The following is a 20,497-nucleotide window of genomic DNA, read 5'->3' as shown; positions in this document are numbered from 1 at the left end:
TGGATTCTTAATGCCCATCCAAGAAACATGGATGGAGCTCTGATAAAATCCCAGCTGGGGATGATCTCCTTTCTGGAGGAAATACCTTATGGTCACGCAAAACTAAATACTTATCACTGAGGTATTTCTTGCATGCAAAGATGTTATTGCAACTAACCAGCTGGTTCATGTTAAAAAATAAGCAAATCCATCAGGAGACTGAGACGTGCTGCCAGACTGCAGCCCTGGATACGTTTTGCTTATCCCTGTTCAGAAGAACTGCGAAAATTGCATGAACCAGGACAGAAGCCTTCTTGCTCTCCTAAGGCAAAATATGTGTCTGATAAGGATGCATGTAAGGAATTGATGCCTTCACAAGGTCTGATTAAGGTCAGGCATGTGCTTCCGTACCTCTGCTGCTGGCCAAAAAGCCACAAGTGATGTTACTTGGAACTCCCACATGGCTGCTCAGAATGAACGTCGCTCCTGTTGTAGCTCTGCCTATGGTGAACAGACACGAGCTAACAACTGTGTTCTGGGCATGCAGGGACCTGATATGGCATCTGCCCCAAACCTCTGTACCCAATGAGTGTATAAAGCATAGGCAGAACACTCTTCATTTCCTTTTTAAATCAGATAAGAACCAGAAAGATGCACACCAAAGAAAACTGCCAACGTGGTGCTGTGTCCCTACAGTCCTGTGGCTTGTCTGAATCAGCTCTTAGTTTTACTGTTATTCTTTTCTTAATGCTTCATTTTGGCTCTGGGCAGCCTCAAGGGGTGATACAAACTTGAGCTGCAGGCTGTTGAGACAAAAGATGGTTTCCTGGGCTGCGTTCTCAGTTCCCTGCCCTGTGTCTATTGGGGTGAGCTGTTCCTTGCACTGTGCTTTGGGATGTCCCAACACCCCTTCCCTTGCTTGACCTGCAAGATTTGTTGTACTTCTATTTCCTGTACTCTGCTTTCCAGTGTGAGCATATAGAATAAGTTCAAGAGTGTAAAGACACCAATACATCCTGAAAGTAATGAACGGCTGTTGATAAATGAAAGACGCCACTGCAGCTATTTCAGCAGAAGGCAGAGCAGAGCAGCTGGCACCAGGTAGGAGCATTCTCACCTAACAAAACACAGTCAGAAAAATAAGCCCATGGTGGCATTCCCTGGAGAACAAGTATACCCACGCTATGCCTAACTCCCTTAAGTGCTGTGCTCGGCGCTGGGCCCCTCACTGCAAGAAGGACATAAAGGCCCTAGAGCACATCCAGAGAATAAGTCCATCATGCTTGCTAATACAGAACAAACACAAGATCCTCCTTTCTGCCTGAAATCAGTTGCCTTATGCTCCCAAAAGCAATAAAACAAAATAAACCTGAACTTTGCCCAAAGAGGAAGGAGAAGCAGCAAGGAGGGCTGCAGGCTGGCTGCCCCCAGCCACCCCATCACTCACAGCACCAGAGTGGGGCAGGCTGGGGCTTTATGTAACACCAGGGCACTGACACAGCTTGCTTCTACTGCAATTTGGAATTGTGTAACTTTGATAACCTGCCCTCTCCTGGGGCCTTTAATATTAAGATCAAATACTGACTACCCTACGTGCACCTAATTAGCTTTAATACGCATCCCGCTCCGCTCAGCGAGAACAGCGAAGAAACTCAGTCAAAAACCATCAGACCAGGATTTCTTTCGATTAAGGAGAGGCAGCTGGACGGCACCTACTCCTGCAGCAGTGCCTGCATTAGATGAGATTGCATTTTTCTGTGCAAAAAGCCTCGGGGCAAAGGGGTTTCAAATAGCACCAGAGGAGGCTGACAGCTGCGCTCCTCTCCTGTGTGCATTCCCAAATAATAATGCAGCAGAAGAAAAGGGGTCCCAGCTCCGAGTGCCTCGCTTTCTGATCCCATGTAATGGCCTGTGCTGTCAGTCTACTTGGTCCGCGCTGCCTGGGAGCAATGAGATCCTCCAGGAAAAAAATCCACTGGGCTGGTGATGACCCACATGCGAGAATTCTCATTAATTCCTCAGTAATGTTACATAAGGTCATTTTGTTGAATTAAAATTATTGGGATTAATCCTCTTAAATGTTCTCTTAGATGCAAGAGGGCTCTGACCGCAGCTGGATCATCCCACAGCTGGTTCTAGAAAGTCAAAACACTGTTTTAAAGCCCCGTAATGGTTTTGTTAAATTCATCCCCTGAGCAAGGACACAAAGAAGCTTTTTATGGCTTTTTTAGATCACTTACAACTTCTGTAAGCTGTCATTAACTATCATCAGAGCCTGAAAAACGAGGCAAATGGGTTCAATGTCAGTTTTACTGCCCAAACCTACATAATATTTCTGCTTTCCCATCTGCCTCACCTGAAGTGTTTTGATAGCTGGAAGGTGACTTTGCCTCTCAAAACCTCAGATTCTGGGTTCCATAACAAAACATTCTGTGGACAATAGAGGAAACGGGATGTCCTCAGCCTCTTTATCTGCTTATGTATTTCAGCCTCAATTAAGCGACGCCACCAAATCCCACAACAAAAATAAAGCTTTGGTGGGATGCACAAAGTTCCCTCACGCGGCACACACAGCTTTCCAAATCCCCCCAAAATCCCTTGGGATTCCAAGCCTCCGTGTGCAGGGCTGAGCTCTGCAGAGCTGAGTATCCAGTGTGTGTAGTAGCTGCTCAGGCACTCAGCAGGAGTCATGTGCTGCCACGAAAACACTAAGCTAACATAAAAATATGCTTTAAAGCAGCTTTGCCTTTTTGGGATATCAAATCTTGCAGCAACCGTCTTTTTTTGAAGCAATAGCTGATGGGTTTGATCAGCTCTGCTAAGAGATGCACTGCTTCTGGTGTTTCAACTCTGAGCAGAGAAGGAATTGATACTGATAAAAGTGATTCTGCTGTGCCTTACCCCCTGTTCATCCTCGCTGAATACAGCCCAGGGGCTCCATCTCCAAATGCCTGCCCCCCAGCGTGCTGCCAGGCTGCCCTTACCCCTCATTAGTCTCAGCTCAGAGATCTTCCAGCCGTGCCGTTCCCGGCTCTGCACCACGCTGCTTTTCCATTTGAGGATGCACTCAAGCACTGCACCTCACACATCACAGTCTGAGAGAGAGCAGCTTATTGATGGCAAAAAGTCCCTGAACGCTGTAATGGATCCTACTGGAAAATGTTGCAACGAGAATGGAGAGCTGTGCTCTAGAAGTGACAAAAGTCCTGGGCAAGGAACAGCGATTCGGCCTCTGTCGCTGCTGCTGCTGCAGGCAGCACAAAGCCGCATCTCATCTGCGTAATTGTGGTCGTTCTTGCAATGAGGGTGCATAGCTTCTGCTGCCTGTACTTAGTGGAGCTTCTTGGAAATCTCTGCTTACATCTGAAGCACAGCTCGGATGGAGCAGCAGACACAGAGGGTCCCAGTCTGCCTCATGCCCCTGCTCTGAGCCCCTGCACCACGCTGCTCACAGCCACCCTGTGTGCTGAGACTGCCCCAGCTGAAGGCTTTGAGCTGAATGAGGCACATACGGCACTTTAGGATTCCACCCACACTGCTAATGAGGTTTCACAGCAGGAAGGAGGTATGTTGCACTTGTGATTAATTACACGCATTTGGATGTATTGAAATTATAACTTTCTATGCTTGTACTCAGAGAACAGGTTATCCAAAGGGAAGACAAATGCACAGCTTCTCCCTGACACCTGCCACAAGCATTCAGGTAAATAATGATAACCTTTTAGGACTTCTCACATGCAGCTAATGCTTAGGAAACACCAGAGGTGGCAAGATCTGGACAAGCACACAGAGAGAGACTTGTCCCAGGCAATGGAAGGCTCTGCCTCTGCTGCATGTCTCCCAGCCGCCCTGCCCTGAAAAGCAAGAGGAGCAATTTTTCCCAGTGTTTCCCCAGCGCTTTGAGGCTATTTCAATGAGCTATGGTTTGGAAAAGCATTGGAAGACCTTGGGTATCCTTGGTGCCTCATGGCACATCCTGGAACCCAGCGCTGGGCTCTCAGCACACCAGGTGACCAAGGACTGGTTACCGGCATGCAGCAGGGCAGCTCCCCTGACCTGTCTCCTGACCATGTGTTCCTCAAGCTCCATGCTGGCTCATGACAGGGCAGCTCCTGCCAGTGAAGGAGAGAGATCAATAACTGAGTGTCTGGGGTACCCCAGGGCCAGACATTGCTGCCTCTGAAAGCCTGATGCAGAGCTTAAGCATCAGGGCACTTAAGCTCTCCCTGCCAGCCCGGTGCTCTGTTAATGGCGGTCCCAGGAGCTCTGCACTACCAAGAAATAACCCCAGGACTGCTGGGAAGCGAGCCCCTCCAGACAGCCATCAGAGAGCCCGCTTGGCACCTCTTCCTCCAGCCTCTTTCACTGCTTGGTGGCTGCCAGAGCCAGGCAGAAGCAGCAAACACCACAGCACAGGCAGCTGTCACCAGGTGTCCGTTCCGGCTGTGGTTCAGCAAGCCGCCTCCAGCTCTCTAGATGGGCACAGCTATAGCATAGGGCAGCTCTGCATTTAAATTGATATGTAAATGTGTTTTCCCATTTTGTTGGGAGGTGACCACAGTGACAAACATCACAAAAATGAGCATGTTCTTCCTACTACTTTCATCAGTCCTTGCCATCTACCATGTTATCTTCAATTGAGAAATTCCGTATTGAACTCTTTTATAAATGCCTTTAAGTCTTCCCTGAGAGTAGCTGAGAACAAGATGCATCACGATTCAAAGCGATTGTCTGAACCACATTATAAAGCATTCAGCTAGATCTGGTAGATCTGCCTTGTAATAAATTCACTCCACATCTGATAGTCAGAGTTTAAGCACATTTCTGGTGTAAAATATTCCTGCCTTCTGGAGAGCTTTGATTGGATTCACAGAGGCTGATGTTTAATTAGCTTACACTGCTCTGACTCTCTCTTGCCATCCACATAGTTGGTGCTCTGCTGGCATCTGGATGATGCAACTTTTTGATGGGGTAAGCTTTTATTTTTCCAGAAAGCATCTAGGAAAGCTTGGAGACCTCCAAGCATTTGAGGTTTCAAGCAGCGCAAACCTTCCCCATCTCCTTGGTTGGCAGCCAGCGCAAGGGACTGGCCACAGTGCCTGTGATGAGTCATTGGATTTGGATGGGGATGAGCCCTTCATTCACTGCCCGTCCTGCCTGGGGAAGCGAGTCTGCAGGGAGGGCAAAGAGGCCCCCGCTCACTGCCTTGTGCCCAGGCGTGCTGCAGAGCCCCCACTGCACTGCCATCAATCAGGGAAGCACAATTACAGCTTCTTTTCGGCTCGTGGCTCGACATGAGCTGTGATTGAGCTATGTCTGCCTGCATCCCAAAGGTTCTGCTCCATCCCTCAGCTGTTCTTCCAGGAATGGGTGCAGCCTGGAGGCTGTGTGGCCGAGGGGTCTGGAGAGGTGACTGCCTGGGGAATGGCAGGAGAGGAAAGAAAACAAATGTAAAGATTATCTAGACTTTGAAAGCTTCGATAAAGCAGTTCTGATTCAGCATTTAATAGCACCGTCGGTGTCTCCTCTCTGAACAGTGATGACTGTAAATTGCTAATATCTGTATAATAGATTTATAACTTACGGGATACGGGGAAATGTGTGATAAAAAAGACCTGATCTATAAGCAGAGGCAGTAGTGCTGAGTAACCTAAGGCAAACAAGTGGCTCATTAGCCAATCAATCGATAAAGTTAAATGGAATAACTCAGACTAAAATGCTGCCCAGCCGCCCTCGCAGGATGCAGGCAGGGCCAGGAGGGCTGAATCCCAGCTGGAACCTGGAGCTGCCATAGCCCCCTCTGCTCTAAGAACGAGTTGGAGGGCTGGAAATTACCTGTACCCCAAGGCTCTGTTTCCAGTTAACGCCTAACCAAGACACTGAGAAAGGAGAAGGGAATGGGAAGGAGATGGATGAAGTGAGATGTTCTGCAAGGACCAGGTGTGGCTCAGGTGCAGCTGCTCTCATTGCCTGCTGGCCTGGCCTCCTGGGGACTAAGGCAAGGTGACACGTGCTGAAACCACTCCAGAGACATCTCACGGGACCAGACCTCAGCCTGAGGGAGTTCCTGAAGGTGTGAGATGTGAACCATGGGGGTCTCAGCCCCACACCCTCAGCCGGAGTCCTGTGGGATCTCAGTGCGGAGGTGCCATCCCATGTGCCCCCCACAGCTGCAGGGCAGCCAGCAGCGCTGCTTGTGGGCAGCTTGTGTGATGCCACCACGGAGCAGCCCAGCTCCAGACCTGGAGGTGGTGATGGCTTTATTCGGCTGATGGCAGTGAGGTTCCTGGGGCTGTCCTTCAGAGACACCTCTCAGGGCTCCCAAAGCACTCACAATATCAGGGCATCGTGCAAGATTGTTCTCTCTATTCTCAAGTCCTTTGCTCCAAAGCTCCCAGGCTGTGAGGCTTTCACCTCCAGGAGCACTAACCCAGGGTAACATAATTCATCATTAGAAATATTTCCTGCTGTCCAGTCAAAATTTATCTATCGACAAACTCAAACACAGCTTCCTTAACGACATTCAAGCCGTTATTTTTAGTACCAGCATTGTCAGCTGATCAGAATCTGTCAGAAATAATAGGCCCGATGCTCTTTTTTTTTTCCCTCTGTAAAATGAGGCTTCTGAAATTATAGACGTGAGCGCCAAAAATGCTCTGACCAATTTGCACCGCTATGAAACCAGGGAGCAAATCAACACACTGCTACTCAATCGTGCAGTTATGCTACTGTGTACACTAAGCAGGCACATATTCACTGGTAGGGCTCTTCGTGACCGCAGCTGATGTTAGTTGCTAGGAACTATCCCTGGCAAGGAAGCACTTTGCATTTTTTACCCAAAAAGAACATAAATCTAAAAGAATTCCTCCCGCCTCCCTCGGCTTTTATGCGCGGTTCTTTTAACACAGCCAGGCGGTAAGGAGACGTTTCATTCTGTAGTTTCTGTGATGGAGCAATGGGCTTCAGCCATAATTCCTCGACTTCCCATGCTGCTGCCGGTCCCACAGCAGCCAGGTGAGGACCGCTTCCTCAGCACGCAGTGCACAGCTGAGGATCCGCTGCAGCACAGATGCAGAGCAACAAAAAGCTCTGTTATCTCCAGTCATCCAAACAAATAAGATAAATACCATTTGCCAGTCCAGAAAGATTACGTGCAGCTTTTGTCTCCCCTGTTTTGATTTCCTGTGCTAAGCACTGGCTCACCCATTCACAGTCACTAATGCCCAAGGCTCAGAGTTGCACTCCCTCATGTTGATTTCCATGTGTACTTTAGGGTTTCTTTACATACCCAAATCCTCATTACCACTCTAAACCCCAGTAAATTACAGGAACAGTGCGCTGATAAAAGACCTCTGAATTCAAAGCAATAGTGAGCCTATTATCACTGAAAGCTTTGGTCCCGGCTGCAGAAGCAGAAGCATGCAAGAACTGAGTGGGAGAAGTAAACAGAAACAGTTGTTAGAAGAGTTGGGATGGAAAGATTTATCACTCCAGTGCATCCAGGCAGGGCTCCTGAGCTGCCTGCTCAGCCCATCTCAGAGAGCCTTCCGCCACAGAAACATCACTTCGTAGAATGACAGAAGTGCTCAGGCTGGAAGGCACTTTCAAGACCATCCAGTTCCAACCCCTGCCATGGGCTGGTTGCCAACCACCAGATCAGGGTCGAGGATCCCATCCAGGCTGGTCCTGGGCACCTCCAGGGATGGGGCACCCAGAACTTCTCTGGGCAGCAGTGCCAGGGCCTTACTGCTCTCCCAGCAAAGAATTTCTTCCTAATATCTAACCTACATTTCCCCTCTTTTTGTTCAAAGCCCAATCGTGCAACCTAGATCCCTCCTGTACTCTCACCCACAGTTTCATATGACATATATATATATATACATGTATTTCTGGCTAATTTTTCTTTCACTTGCCCCTTTCACTATTTTGCTCACTATCTTACTCTTGCAGTGTGAACATCAGTGTCTTCATGGCTTATTCCTTGTTATACCTTACTAGCCTGTTCCTTTTGCCTGCTGTCTTGGGCAGTCTGAATCCTTCCATCTTGTTCATACAGGAATTCACTGCTTCATGAGCCCCTGCAAACCTGCTGAGGAAAACATCACAGGGCATAGAAAGCAAACGTGTCTGAGCCAAAACAAGCCTAAATGTTTGAAGGGAATGAACCAGTGTGGGTCCAGAAGGAGCAATGGTGGCACAGCCTGGTAACTAGAACATAAATAAGTGAAATTCTGGGATTACCTCAGGGTTAGTGATAGGGCAAGGGGGAATGGTTTTAAAGTGAGACAGGGGAGGTTTAGGTTGGATGTTAGGAGGAAGTTTTTCCTCCAGAGGGTGGTGAGGCACTGGCACAGGTTGCCCAAGGAGGCTGTGGATGCCCCATCCCTGCAGGCATTCAAGGCCAGGCTGGATGTGGCTCTGGGCAGCCTGGGCTGCAGGTTGGTGACCTGCACACAGCAGGGGGTTGGAACTGGGTGAACACTGTGCTCCTTTGCAACCCAGGCCATTCTAGGATTCTGTGATGATTCTGTGACTACACAAATTACATTGCAGAATCATATAATAACCCGAGTCGGGGGTATTCTATGATCCTATTGGGGTATCAAGATCCTACTGGGGTACTCTATGATCCTGTTGGGGTATCCCATGACTCTGCCCTCCAGAGCCTTCCCCACCTCACAGCCCTTCTTTGGATGCTCTCTAACAGCTTCAAGCCCTCCTTACATCGTGGTGCCCACGCTGCACCCAGTGCCTGAGCACCCCAAGAGCTGCCTTAGGCCCTGGGATGCGTGTGTTTGTTTCCCCTGCCCCCAGCCTGCCTTCGGCTGGGAGCTACGGCCCATACAGGGAGGCCCTGTTTATCTGTGCGAATGGCAGCACTGCTGTTAAGAGGTGAGAGTGGGAGTGTGCTTCAGGCAAAAAAGCACGCAGATTATAGCCCCGCCAGTAATGAATCCAGCGCAGAAAGAAAGAAACGCAGAATGTTCTAATTTTCTAAATAGATTTAATTCCATTCTGTTCCCTGCGAGTCCCTCCGCTGACAATTGTCTGAGTGGAGGGAGGAAATAAGGGTTCCAAGCAAAACATTCGTCCGTGAAGGATGTTATTAAAATGTCCTACTTGAACACTGGTGCTCCGCGGGCCGGTCGCAGAGTGGGAGCTTTCTCCCTCCCTTCCAGCAGCATTGTCTACATGCAGAATGCCTGTCCATTATTTTCCAGAAGCGCAATTGCTGTCATCTGCATTAGAGTTGCCTTGGCTTGTCCTGCCTGATTTAGCACCCACTCGAACAGGGTGGGTTCAGGAGTTCAATGAGAACTTGAGTGCTGTTGGATTTGCAGCGGGCTTAGAAAACACTTGGGAAAAACAACAGGGGGAGAGAACAGACATGGAATGAATATAAATGGGGATGGAAACCAGAGAGTGGTCAGAGAAGAAAGAAAAATGGAAGAAAGAACTGCAGTGAGTGAAAATCCACTGAAGAAACACCGTGGCAAAGTTCTCCAGTTGGGTGAACTTCCACTGTGTGGTTTCAGAGGACTCGTGCTAACTCACCTGCAAAAGTCTCGGCTGGCTCTGTGTGTTTGCTAAAGCTGACAGCCCTTGAGCAGAGAATTTGGCACGCAGCATGGATGTCAGTCATGTGTTAGCACAGACATTAGCCCAACCATGCTCCTAGCTTGCTTTCTTTTAATTGGCCTGGGCAATGTGTCCTGTCCTCCCACAAGTGCTGCAAACACTTAGTGATAGGTGTCCTGTGAGGCAGGAAAATGCCAGAACTTAAACCACAAGTGAACTGAACGCTGTATGGCGTTGCTGAGAACCATCACTCTTCTGTTTATTACGACCCCGGTGTGCTGGGCCCTCGTCCCTTGTGAAGAACGCAGTCCTGTCCTCTAAACTCTGCGTGTGTGTCTGTGTTATTATTGGTGCACTCAGTGCTGCATGGCCAAAGGAAAGCACTGCACTGGTTCTTGCTGTTTCCAGATACAGAAAGGACAGCGTGCACAAAGGCAAACATAGCCTCTCCTGTGCACATGTGACAGCCACGGCACAAGCGAGTTGCCATCAAATGCCTCATTCCTCATGACAGGTCTTGTCCTAAAACAATGTCTTAAAGTCTGCAGCTGGGTGTCTGGATTTTTCATACCCAGCTGGAACTGCCAAAGGAACAGAAAAAAGCTGTTGTAGCAGAAAAGATGCCTCGGTTTGGAGACGAAACCCTATCCCAGCAGTTTGTGCAACCAGTAGGCGCAGTTTGCCATCCTCTCCACAATGGATGTGTGCCCCAAAGCAGATTGTATGTGGGATGGATGTCTGCTGTTTCACATGTGCAAAACAGTGAATGAAAGGTATTTCACAGTGAGGTGATGCTACAGCTCCTGTGGCCTACATTTCATAGAATGGTTTGAGTTGGAGGGGACCCTAAAAGCCGTCTGTTCCCAATCCTGCACTGAGCAAGGACACCCACAGCTCCATCAGCGCTCACAGCCCCGTTCCCTGACCTTGGCTGTCTGCAGGGATGGGGCAGCACCAGCTCTGTGTGCAGCCTGTGCCTCACCGCCCTGAGCGCGAAGAACTTTGCTATGTTCATTCAGGTCAGGATTCAGGGCTCCAAAGTGCTGCATCTGTTTCTGCAGGATACCTGGTGGTACGGAGTGTATCTGCCTAAATAAGAACCAGGCTTAACACGCTAACGCCCACATGGGACAATTGCAGCTCTGGGACAATCCAACTTTTCCTCCTCAGATGCAGCACCTTTATATTTGTTTTTGAACTTTACCTCATTGCTGTTTTCTTGGCTATCTCAGTAGAGCTGCTTTGGATGCTGTATTTCTCAGCCCCTGCAGCTCCTCCCCAGTATTTTTAGCACAGGGGCCATGACCAGAGAAAACATCTCAGACTGAAGACCACTGAAAACAACATGGGGTGTTGAGATCCCACCGCATGCTCACTGTGCTGAGTCTTACATGGCGTTGTTCGTAATGTTACTTGCAAATTGTTGATGGCATCCCTCATTACTAAGCTAAGGTACAGCAACGTTCACTTCTGTAATGCCTTTGTTTTCTAAGCTAATGGCTGTGCTGTTTTCCCTCTGTGCTGAGCTTCAGCAGTAATCAATAAAAGACAAGGTGTACATCTCCATTTGCATGGTAATAATTGCTTCAGCGCTGCCTTGCCATAAACAACTCATCCCTTACAAATGAATGAGAGCACTTCAAACGCAGCAGCCTCTAATGCTGCCACTGCAAAAGTCTTTTTAGTTTGTGCTGCCAGTGAGGAAGCCCGGAAAAAAAATCCCAACCAAGCCAGCAGCGCATCAGCCCCTCACCCTTGATGATGCTGGCTTCTTTCCAGCCTTAAAGAGCAGTGAGTGCAGCCCCATGCTGAACACACTGCCTGCCATCCTGCGCTGCTCAGGCAGAGGATGCGTTGACACCAAGTGCTGTAAGAAGGCAGAGTGAAATGCCATCGGCTTGTCTGGAGCCTGGCTGCCCCCAGGCAGGTAGCACAGGGTGCCCAGGAGCCCAGGCTGGGTCTGGGGGCTGCGGTGGCCTTGGTGGGTGGCAGGGGATGGATGAGAGTGGCTGGGCTGGCAGAGAGACTGCAGAGGGAAGCGGGAGAGGAGCACTGTGCACTGAATTGGCCCCATTAACAGCCATGTGTTCCTCGCAGGCACATCAGAGGGAAAACACAGCCCAGGTTTCTAAGCTTTATCCATCCTGCAGTGGTTTCCTCCCTTGCTGTTCTTTACAAGCTTAACAAACTGAAGACTGTTTGGAAGAGATCACCCCTTAATCTGGCTTGTCGTAAGACCAATAGGAGAGGAGGAAGGCAAGGTCATGCACACCCGACCATGGAGCTGAAACATCCTTATTTATCTTCCCTAAGCTGTTCTAAATTTTATCTCCTTCAAGATATATCGAAATAATCAAGACAGGAGGTTGGTGCTGCCTGTGACTGCTGATGAAATCCCGGCTCTTTGCACCAAGTCATTATTTTAGGTTGGGTCCAAATTTCACCTCAATTGGTTCCTTTGGTGCAAGTCATGGGAACAGACACATTGCAAAGCTGCAGGTGAGCTCCTTCTGCCACCCCATGCAGCACTGCCAGGTGTCGGAAGGAAACTCACATCCAGGACTGTTACTGTGCATTCCTACCAGTTCAAAGTTAAAAGCACTCCCCTAAAAAGCTGCTTTGGGAAAGTGAATCCAGGGAACGAGACAGATGAGCACGACACTTTTTTAGAAGCTGAGTTTAAGGTTGGCTAAAAATATGGCCTATCCCTTTCAAGGGATATTTTGCTCATAGTGTGGACAAGAATAAAGCTATTAGTAACATGGTGTTCAGGGCATTTGAGACTGGTGTTTGTCTGTCAGTCAGTCATCAACCAAAACACTCTTGTCAACTTTTGGAAGGCAGGCAGGGTGAAGGCAGGCTGCAGGAGGACGAGGAGCTACAAGGGCTGCAAATGGGGGCAGAACCTGAGCTAAGGGAGACAGGGAGGGGGAGAGCAGGGAAAAAGGCTGCTAATGAGAAAAAATACTAAATATCCCAAGTGCCTGGAACAACGGAAGATAGGTTTTAGATGAACAAAATAGCCTAGAATAGGAAAAAAAAAAACAGCTGTTTACAGAAAACAGGCTGAGAAAATGATCTAAGTGGAGACAATGAGTGGAGATCATATGGAAAAAGAAAAAGAGAAGTCAGCGTAGGAAAAGACAAAGATCCACTTTCCCATTCAGTGCAGGAGCAGAGTGTGAGCAGCATGGATGTGCAGGACAGCAGCTGTCACCGCTCAGTGTCACAGCCAGCACAGGGCTGCCTGGATGCCTGGGAGGCAGTTACCACCATCACCTCTGTGACTTGGGGCTTCCAGGGACCAGCTCATATTTGTCACACCTCAAATGCAAAGGCCCACAGTGATGTGAGCTGGGGAAAGAGGGAAACTGTCCTTGAAGTGACTCTGCATGCAGAGCTTTAGAAAAAAAGGGCTCTGTGCCTAAGGAACACAGGGCTGGGTGCACTCCTCCAGCAGCAGCCCCTGCAGTCTCTCGAACCCAGCCTGCACCCCCAGTCGTGGCCATAGGGAAATGCATTTCCTGCTTATCCTCCCTATCTCCCCATGCCAGCACAGAACCTCTGCGGGTTGCACCATTCCAAACTGCTTTCTGTCTCCCTTCTCTGCAGCTGTAACAGATTCTGTATAAGAGCATCTTGCCTCCCGTCCCCTCCCTCAGCTCTTTAGGACTAAGCTTCTAATGCTCAATTCTTCTTCCAGGCAATCTCTACATTTCACCCTGGTGCTCCCTAACCACGCAAAGCATTTTGCTGTTGAAGAACTCCTGTCCTGTCCTGTGCAGGGGAGCAGCTCGGTTAAGGGTGCCTTGTGGAAAACGTGATCTGCAACAGCAGGGCACTAACATGGCCGTGCAGGAAAACCCTGCAGAGAGCAGCCCTGCCTTCAGTGATGAAATGCTTAACTGAGCAGTGTTGAGGAGGTTTTGCTGTTAAAGTATCACTTGTGACAATAAACCGTGCACAGACAGCGTTGCTTTCCAGGCATAACCTGGGGGATGAAGAGTTACGCAGGATAAATTTCTACTCCAGTCCATGAAGTTGGTCTAAACAGATTGAGGGCTGAGTCACTTACAGCGATCCTTGCAAGAAGCTCATCAAACTGCATAAACCTCCAGCTCCAGGCTGCAGCGTGTGGCTACGCTGGCTTCACCCTCCAAAGAAACACTGCTGAGCTTGGTGGTGCTCCATGCATTTACACTGACAGGAGCAAGAAGAAAGTCTCAGTGCATGGAAATGGTTCTGTTCCCATTGAAGCTGACCTGAGAACTCCCTGATTCAGCTGCCTCGGTGCGCTGTGCCCCCAGGAGCCAGCACAGAGCACAGAGGGAAGCAGCAGCCATTGCAGAGTGAGCCCTCAGACAGAACTGCTCCTCTCCTCCCACCGGTCCCCTGGGCTGAAATCTCACACCTGCTGCCTACTAAGCCTCAAAATCCACATTGCACAGCCTGGAGAAGGCAGCCAGCATCCAGAGCTCAGCCCAAGCACACACAGAGACCTTCCCTGCACAGATAATCTGCGGGACACGGAAACGCCAAAAGGCAGCGGGGGGTGGTGCAAGTAGAACCCCCAACTCTGCTCTCTGCATTAGTTCTTGGAAGAAAAGAGGGGAGTTAAGTTGTTTTGTGAGGAAAGAAAGGCTCTGAAAGCTCTCATGGCTTTGTCAAAAGGAGTCTTTATGATGAACAGTCAATCCAGCTCATCAAACCCATCCAAGTGGTCTCTCCAGAAAGAGAAGGGGTACAGCTGCAAACTCCTTGGGCTGAAATCCCATTTGCTCCATTCATGGACCTTCAGCTCACACCAGCCACAAGACAGCAGATCTGCAAGGCGCAAACCTTCCCAAAACCTTTCACTGCAGGGAGCGTGGGGAAATATACCAATAACAAGGCTCCAAATATTTGGATGTTTAAATAAATGGTTTTCACCGATTCCCAGAATCTATTATTCACATTGTGCTGCAGTTGTCCATCCTATGCACCGAAGCATATAAACCTTTTGAAGAGCAGAAAAGGAATTTCAGACTCACAACATTTGTTTCGTGTGCTGAGAGCTGCCCCTGGCCCTCTGCCACCACACAGGTGAACCTCCATCACTTTCCAGCCAGAGGAGCGCCAGCCTCCTGTGCACTGTGGTCAGATGAGAAGCAGGCTGTTCATTTCTAGGCATGCTGAGAAGAGACAGGTCTGAGCCATCACCTGCTGCAATGCACAACATGTCCCCACCAAGTGGCCCAGCCAAAGGCGAACAGCCAGCCCTGCTCGTTCATTGACTGCAAATGAAATCAATCTGGAAATGACCTGAGGATCAGCTTCATAAAAACACAGAGCATTTAAAGTCATTTGGTGAAGCGGATTGTTTGAAGCAGGAAGAGTTAGGAAAGATAATTTTAATACTTCTATGACACAGCTTCCCAGTTAACAGCATGCCAACCCAGTGTCACCACCTGTGCCTCAAAGTAGGCTTCCTGACCTGATAAATCACTCAATCACAGAACAGTTGGGTTGGAAGGGACCTTACAGCCACCCAGTTCCAGCCCCCTGCTGTAGGCTGGGTGCCTCCATCAGCTCAGAGCTCAGGCTGCCCAGGGCCCCATCCAGCCTGGCCCTGAGCACCTCCAGGGATGGGGCACCCACATCTCCTATGGGCAGCTGTGCCGGGGGCTCACCGCCCTCTGAGTACATTTTCTTCCTAACATTTAGCCTAAAAAGGCCACTATCCTTCCTCACAACACCAAGATGCCACTCAGAACTCCGTATTTTCCCCATGCCTGCAGCCACACTGCTTGCTCTCGTAGTGAGCCGCTCTGACCTGAGCAACTGTCTCCTCTATCTGTGCCGTTGTGCTGGCGTTTTCAGCAGGGTTACAGATAATTAAAATGTCTGATTAATTAAAATGTTTCACAACAACAACAACAGCAAAAATTGCTCGGAGAAAAGCCTACGTGAAGTGAAACTGCAGCCTGGTTTGCATGAATATGCATGAAGCCCAAAGTACACTGTATTAGCATGTGTGCAGCCTATCCCCAAAGTGCCCGATAAAGCAGAGGAGGAAGAAAGTAGAGGCTGAGAGGGTATAAAAATAGGGGCGTACAATTCTGCATGACCCTCTGTATTTCCCCCTCTGCTATAACCCGCAATTCAAATGTATGGAAATATACTCTCACTGGCTCTCACTATGACCAGGAGAATGCATGGGTTTTCCAAGGAATTATGTCTTGGGCAGCGCTCCTGTTCCTTGTTCTGACTGTCAGCAGCCACCATCGCTTTCCCTTCCCACACCTCAGCTTCCCCCTCTGTTAAATGCAGGCAACGCCACTTGCCTCTTTTGTAGTTCTGTGAGAAGTACAGAGGAAGAAATATGCTACAGAAAGAGAAATGTGTGTTAGCAATTGACTCTGTTTCCTTTTCCCTTTGTCAAATCTGTACCATAGCGGGAGTCAGCTCTGGTGGCACAGAGCTGAAGAAATCTTTGTTGCTGCTCTGAAAGCCCCACAGCAGAGCCTCATTGTCCAACCGCCAATGAATGGTTCCACTGGGAATCCAGACCCTGTTCTTTGGGGAAAGCAGCAAGCCTCAGTAAATAGCTATTTCTATTACTGGATCTGGATAATTAACACTTCTGCCATGTTATAGGATAAATACCATGCTGTTGCTAAGAACGCGGGGCGTCAGACTGCCCACTCTGCGAGTGCAACATCCCCATCCCCGCCTTTGTCTCTTCGAAGGCAGCTCCATACAAAATGCCAGCAAAGGGGACGGTGCTTCTTCTCCTTCCCCCCCCCATTTCTTAAATCAATTTTTTTGGCAGGCACTACTCCCTTTTTAGCTGTTTAAAGGCTACAGGGCAGAAATCATCCTCTGAAAGAGCAACCTCAAAAGATGCCTGTCCACAACTGGTGCGTGCTTATGCAATGGCTCTGTTCCAGTGGGGGGATGCAGCTCTGGTCTGCTGATTTTACGGCCAAAACTTAAAATTTTGCAACCTGCAAATCAACACAGCAAAGAGCCTCTGGCCTTGAGCAGGATTACCGAGCGGAGCCCTTTTCCCCAGGATCTGTGCCAGTTCAGGGCAAAGGCTTCCAGGGAGGGATAAGGCACATAACGACCATGCAGCACGATCAACGGCGATGTATAAAAGATGGGAAAAAGAAGAATACCGCCGATTAGATGTGTTGAGGATTTTCATGTGTTCAAGAGTCTGACAGGTATGAAATTGCTGCCTTGAAGCATATAAGAACTGCATTTTTAGTCTCTTTTTTAAAAGTATAATGAACACATGCTTCTTTCAAATTATGTTTGGATTTTTATGGTTTATGGATCTACCTTCAACTTCTGTGCTGCTACAGAGGATGAGATTTTTTTTCCCCCAAGCCCTGGAATTCACAAAGTCCTGTGACAGCAGAGGCTTTAAGGCAAGCCCAGGAGGCAAGGAGAGCCCTGCAAGAAGAGCAGGCACCCTGCAGTGCCTTCTGAGCACAGCAGGTACCAAAATTAGGAGAGTAGACCCACAGAATCCTATCACTACTTATTTTTTTAAATAATCCAGGCTCAAACTGATTAATATACATGACTATTTACTACACTAAAGGTCCAGTTACATTCACTAACTAAATTTTGGCTGTCAAACTGTAATGTCTAACACCTCATGTCTGTTTTAAAGATCAGCAACACTGCTTCTTCTTCATTTCAAATAATATATGTTTAGATTATGCTTCAAAGAGAGACTAGGGTTTGGGTTTTTTTTGTTACTTAACATCCAGCACTAATCAGCTAAGGGGTTCTCAAGCCAACCACAGCTCCACAGCAGTATGCAGTGGAAGTATGCATAAAAGTCCCCAATCCTGCAAATACGAATGTCTCAGTTTAGTCTTTCATGTTGGTTAAACATGACCATAAATGTCAGTAGAAGTAAAGCTAGGACAAAAAGCTCAGCATATTAAGGGAAATATATAAGCAGTTCTAAACAAAATGGAGCGTATGGACATAGAGCATCTGAAGGAGATGGAGGTGTCCCTGTTCACTGCAGGTTGGCCTGCAAGGGTCTCTTCCAACTAAAACAATTCTACGAACATTAAGTTAAACAATATTTATATAACATTAGGGTCATATTTAGGGTTAATAATTAGTTAGAGACCAGAGCAAGTGAGTAACAGAAGGAAATATTAATTAAAAATCCAGTCTTTATTCAATCACAGGTTTTCGTTCACACTCTGTTTCTCTGTGTTTTTTTTTTATTAGAAAATAATCATCACATTACACAATATTTTTCCTCATTAAACTACAAAAGCAACAAAGATCCCTTGCTTCTTGGGCCAATTAGCGCCTGTGCACAGCCACCAGGAATACAAATCAAAGTGTGTCTCAGCTGACTCTGACCTAATAAGACATCCACGCAAAAGCTAAGCTCCACGTTCTTTTGTTACTACAGCAGTTGTGTTTCCTTACCACAAGGCATTACACACAGTTTCCTCTGTCAGGATACTGCAGCGTGGCCACAGGGCGGGCTGGGGGCTGAGGGTCAGCGCTACTGTTGGGTGTAACAAGAGGAGCTCCAAACTAATCCCAGGACACACAGCAGTGTGATGGGGGTTTGAGGAGAACGAGCAGAAGGAATCATGAGCTCATGGAACCATGGACTCACAGAATTGGGCTGGAAGGGACCTCAAAGACCATCATCTAATTCCCTGCCCTGGGCAGGTTGCCACCCATCAGGTCGGGCTGCTCAGGATCCCATCCAGCCTGGGCTACTCATGGGTCTGCGACAGCCCCGGGGCACATCTCACAACCAGGGCTGTGTTCCCAGGAACCTCTCCTCCTGGTTTTCCCTTTTCCTCTGAGAAAGAGGCCATTTTCAGAGTTGTGCTTCTGCATCCACCCCCACCCCAAATCCGTGTGAGTTTTTCTCACTTAAACCAATTTCACTCTCCCACTGAACGCAGAAGTGTTGCATGTTATGCTGTGCCGTGTTATTCACGCCCACCGACATCCATTTTCTGACCAATTTCCTTCTGATATGCATCTTAACCATCTTCAGAGTCGCTTCTGAATTTGGCCTAAATTGGAGAATTATATGCTGGAGCTCTAGTAAGATGCTGTACTGAGCTGATCTCTGCCAGAAGGTGTGTGCATCAGGGATCTGATCTCTTTGTTGCTGTTTTTCAGTGACAATGGAGGGGGGAGCACCAAAAGCTGGGTCTGCAGCTCGTGTTCTAACCTCTCCAGCTCTACATCTACATCTGCTACAGATGGCAGTTACAAGTGTCTGCTCCTCAGTGTTAATCTAGCTATTGAACCTGATCAATAAGCCTAGACAATAAGCGCAGTGCTGCTCGCCCTCCTTCAGAAATATTTCAGTTTCTTGGACAGTTGAAGCCTTGAAGGCACTGCGCTCCTGCAGCTGTCATGGAACCATAAGGGAGGGGAGAAGGGAGACCTTTTTATCTGCCCCTGTTGACTGCCGGCGAGTTGGACTAGATGACCTTTAAAGGTCCCTTCCATGTCAAACGATTCCATGATTCTATGATTCTATGATCCTTGCCATCTTCCCACATGCCAGAGGAGCTACACCAGAGTTGACCCGTGAGGCAAAGTACCTGTAGCTGGAACTCACTGTTTCTGCTGCTGAAGGCATGATTTTGTTAATCTGGCAGTTTGGAAAGAGATGGGAGCATCAGCCAGAACACACGCTTCTGTGCAGCGCGGACCGCCTTCCCATACAGCTCCTGGCACAGTGGGATCTTGATTGACTTACAGCTTGTGTGTGTTCCAGCAAAACCCCGAGTTAATCACAGTAATAGAGCTGTCCTGCTCCCTTCCTAATTTCCACAGGACAGTTCTCTGTGGAGGACAGCCTCCCTCCTTCACCACGAACTTCCATAATCTAATGCTACCATCTGATCTTGCCACGTTGCCCAAATTAGCGGTGTGCCCCTGCTCCAAGTGGAACAAATGTCCCCATCCTTTTCGGCTGGGTCTCCTGCTTCTGGTTTGTTTTATTTTGTCTCCTGTTGTCTGTGAGGGAGGAAGCACAGGCCTGATTTTGTGAGGCTCAACTGGGGAATTTGCCTTTTGAGCTAAGCAGCCCATTGCTAAATGGTTAATGAGGTTTTTTTATGGATATCTTGGAAAACCGAATCTTCCTCTCAAAAACAGATCTTTGGGGTCTTTCTTCTGGCCTGCTTATGCCAGCACATATCAATGGCCGTCTCTAAGCTGGACGCAGTGCTGGTGCTGAGGGTACGATGTGCCCTGCGTGCCCTGTGCTGGCAAACCACAGCCACCTCTAAGCAAATTTCCCCTTCCAAGGCACCACAGAGGCAAATTATTCACTGATAGAAACCCATCAAAAGCACACATCTCTTTGTTGTAATGGGATGCTTTTCCAGGGCTATTTGCCACGCTGATCAATGGCTGCAACATCTACCCCTGGCTAGGTGTGCGGAAACACACATCATCTGCAACACAAGCAAGTGATAGAATGAGGAGATGCAATGCAGAGGAAATTTTGTCGGCCTGACACAATCTCAGAATAGCTAAACGGGGCAAAACAACGTGTGTTTGTGCTCACGTCCTGGTGATGTTTATTTACTAGGACAAACATAGCTAAGGGTTGCAACTTATCAACGCTTGCTTTATTTCAAGAGCAAGTTGCTCCCATGGAACCAGACATTTGATGTTTCCCTGCTATCGCCCAACAAAGAAAGCTCGCTTCCCCAAGTCGGCTAATGACCAGCAAAGTCGTCTCACGTGGATTACAAAAATAAAAAGCACAAAAGGCTCAGAATGAAAAATAACAATTTCCCTGGCTCGCTTTTGTGATCAAACAGTGGGGAACTCGTAGTAGAAAACTCTGCTTTGAAATACAAAAATAATAGTAACAGTGAAATAAATGGCAAAGTCTTGGTTCTACTGAGCCTTGAAAACCCACAAGTTCTGC

At 48.3% G+C, this 20,497-nt stretch overlaps 1 protein-coding gene across 3 annotated transcripts in view; it reads right to left on the bottom strand.

Annotated features, from left to right (window-relative positions):
* Positions 1–20,497, bottom strand: part of GNAO1 (G protein subunit alpha o1) — a 116,870-nt gene that overhangs the window by 79,119 nt on the left and 17,254 nt on the right. The window lies entirely within an intron of this gene.

Source organism: Lagopus leucura, unplaced genomic scaffold, assembly GCF_019238085.1.
Source record: "Lagopus leucura isolate 7727_CA_CO unplaced genomic scaffold, USGS_WTPT01 Super-Scaffold_100054, whole genome shotgun sequence".
Classification (NCBI taxonomy): Eukaryota; Metazoa; Chordata; class Aves; order Galliformes; family Phasianidae; genus Lagopus; species Lagopus leucura.
Note: the sequence above shows the minus strand (reverse complement) of the source record. Positions and strands in the feature narration are given on the sequence as shown.